Here is a 3,221-nt window from a genome sequence, read left to right as displayed (position 1 = left end):
TACTTGTATATGTACCTACTTCGCTTTAAGGAAGGTATTTTATCAAGCCATTTGATGAACTATGGATTTTCTCGTGCCCGAGGCAGCCTTACCTGCTAACATAACTGGCTTATACATATATGTATACCATACTTGTATATGTACCTACTTCGCTTTTCAACCAGTTCCTCAATAATAAATTCTTAGAAGCATAGATAAGAGAGGATTAGAATCTCTTGTAAAAATGTTGATAACAAATTAAAACAAACCTACACCTATGTCTTCTTGAAATGAAGCAGAATAATGAACCCCAAAATAGCACATGTTCTTCCATCCGATAGCAAGCACGCAAAATGTCAGTTAACTTCAGTGATCTGCTCGGACATAGGTACAATAATTCAATTATTGAATTCAACGTGCTAATTGTGGCTGGCTAGCTATGGATTTGTTTCTATGAACCACCTTGTCAAGTATAGTGTTATTATTATTATTATTATTATTATTATTATTATTATTATTAATTATGTACCTACCCAATAGTTTTTGTACAATATTTAACTTGCGTTAATTAATTCGTTGTACAATGTACATTTTTATATATATATTTTTATAGTACAATATTTAAAAGTTTAATTCAACATTATTATTTTTTTACGTTTTACGTTTGGACTGAATATAAAATTTATTTTATTATGTTTTCCTGTAAGATGTTGTATAAATTTGTATTAGTAATTAGCAGATTGCCCGTGCTTTGCCACGGAAAATTGATCTTAACTCGAGATCGGTTTGGATTTCGGCGAAATTCCTACCAAATTTCAACTTTCTAGGAATTGGGGTTCTAGAGATATAGTGTGATGTTTTTTTTTTTTTTTAGGACTTTATTTAAAGTGACAGGGTTCTTTACATGAGCTCTTCCACCCAACCACTGATTTTCCCTGTTCGGGCTCTAATAATTTTGCTTTTGAAGCAATTCAATGGAGGTGAGCACCGCCGATCTAGTCCTCTTGGGAAAGGAGTCTTGGACGGTTCATCTTGAAGATACAAAATTGAATTTAATTCCATGTTGGTGTCTTTTTTTAATTAGTATTTTTGGTAATTTTTTTTTCTAACTAAAAAAGACATTAGTATGATATTGTCATGTACAATATGCTTTTGTAAATAGGTACGTTGTAATGGTGTTATGACATTTGCATATGCACCTCCCCAAGCAACGAGACAATATTGTAAAAGGGATTGGGCGAGGGCATAATTTAATTCCATGTTGGTGTCTTTTTTTAATTAGTATTTTTGGTAATTTTTTTTTCTAACTAAAAAAGACATTAGTATGATATTGTCATGTACAATATGCTTTTGTAAATAGTGTTATGCTGTTATGTTCCCTATATATATATAAAAAAATGGTTTCGCTAGGTATTCAGCTCACTAAGTCTCTCTCTTTCTCTCTCTAGGGTTTTGTTGATCTGCGGTTGATGATTTTGAAAGATAAAGAACCTTAAGTACTTTTCACTTGGAAAAAAAGTTTTCAATGAGTTGATTGATTAACTATTCAAGTTAACAAATAATTATTGTTACGCTTTGCTATATGGTTTTACTCTTTGGAGCATGTGTTAAATTAGAAATTACCTACAAATAAATTATATGTTGACCCGACTTGGGTCGAAACTTATATGCATATGACACCGCTTTAGCATCCTAGGATAGAACCTTCGCAAAGTCGAAAACAAAACTCATGTTCCTTCTGAAAGTTAACTTGACATATTATGTTATTCATGGGCGTAGGTAGGGGAGGAGGGGGATTTCAAAAAGTATGCAAACTTGAAGGTTGTAGTTACGCTGTAAAGAAAAAAAAAAGTGGTTGGAAATAATCAAGAATTGAATTAATTATAATTAGGTGCATCAAAATAATCAAAAATTAAATAATAACATATTTCAACAACAAAGTTTTGAAAAATTTCGCCTGGGGTGCTGAAGATTTTTAAAATCCGGTCGGACTGCGTTTCTGAAAGCTTGTAGACTAATATTGGGGTTGGGGGAGATGTAAACGCAGTTATCATTTTAGAAATGAGTACATGATTGAATAAGTAAATACGTCTTGTGGGAGTTGTGTTGGGGGAGATGTAAACGCAGTTATCATTTTAGAAATGAGTACATGATTGAATAAGTAAATACGTCTTGTGGGAGTTGTGGGCTGAAGGCTGAAGCTCCTGTATCAGAGAAAAAGAATCGCATGAAATTAAAAGTAACTTGAACCTTAATCGGAAACAAAAATGTGGCGGAATTTATTTCTGGTGTGATCTGGGGTCTCAAAACCCAAGGCCAAAAAAAAAGATTGAGGAATGGCGACATCATTTTGGGGAAAAATTGACTGCGGCACAGTTTATGTTGGGTTCATTTTTGACAAACGCGGGGGTGTGTACCCCCCTTTTCCTTGAACCGCGGCTATGTAGATCAGGAAAATAGACCACATAGCTGAGCCAATCTAATTTCTAAGTAGCAATTAACTTGTCTATTGAATTTCACATTGAAAATGTAAAAGCGTTGGTCAGAACTAACAGGTTCAAACTCGACAACCGAGAGGTGAAATTTTACCCCCATTTGAGAAAAAATGATCAATTAAACTCGAAATTAGTACATACCACAAATCAAAGAGTTATTACAACCTTTGTGAAAAGCTCATGTCAGCGGAGTTATCATTTATCATCGGCTTAATGCATACACATGAAATTGAAGGGGCTCTATGATGATTCATCTTGTACTCCATGTCCAATGACCATGATCTATCTCTTTACAGTCCGATAAGGAAGTAAGGATAGGAGAGAACGTTCGCCCCGGGCAGGCATCGAACCCTTGACCTAACGCTTACAAGGCAGACGTGCTACCCACGAACTAACAAGGCTGGTTGGTACCTACTTATCATTTTATGGTGACGTTCATTCTTAGGAAGATACCTACCTATATCATCATCATGATTTATTTGTGGTGAAGCTGAGAGCTTCTTCACAATTTTTGTGGATATCACAGCATTACTAAGAGCCTCCTTTACTCATTCTGACAAATCTGATAATTTTTCTTTTTACTCTGGTAATGCCGCCACTGGTCGCTACTCGATTATCCTCACGAGGCTGAGTGGACCCCGAACTCCAAGCTCCAAGCACACAGCCGGAAAAAAACCTCGGCCCCGCCGGGAATCGAACCCAGACCTCCTGCGTGCAAGCCTAGTGTGATACCCACTCGGCCACGGA

General features: G+C 35.7%; 1 long non-coding RNA gene across 1 annotated transcript; it reads left to right on the top strand.

Moving 5' to 3' along the window:
• Window positions 1-499: 499 nt before the first annotated feature.
• Window positions 500-1,793, top strand: LOC113469170. The gene is made up of 2 exons (XR_003392674.1): window positions 500-1,141; window positions 1,340-1,793. It is a non-coding gene; the product is annotated as an uncharacterized LOC113469170 (long non-coding RNA).
• The last annotated feature ends 1,428 nt before the right edge of the window (window positions 1,794-3,221 follow it).

The sequence above is a fragment of the Diaphorina citri genome, unplaced genomic scaffold (genome assembly GCF_000475195.1).
Source record: "Diaphorina citri unplaced genomic scaffold, Diaci psyllid genome assembly version 1.1 scaffold979, whole genome shotgun sequence".
In the NCBI taxonomy this organism is placed as follows: Eukaryota; Metazoa; Arthropoda; class Insecta; order Hemiptera; family Psyllidae; genus Diaphorina; species Diaphorina citri.
This window is presented reverse-complemented; position numbering and strand designations above follow the sequence as displayed.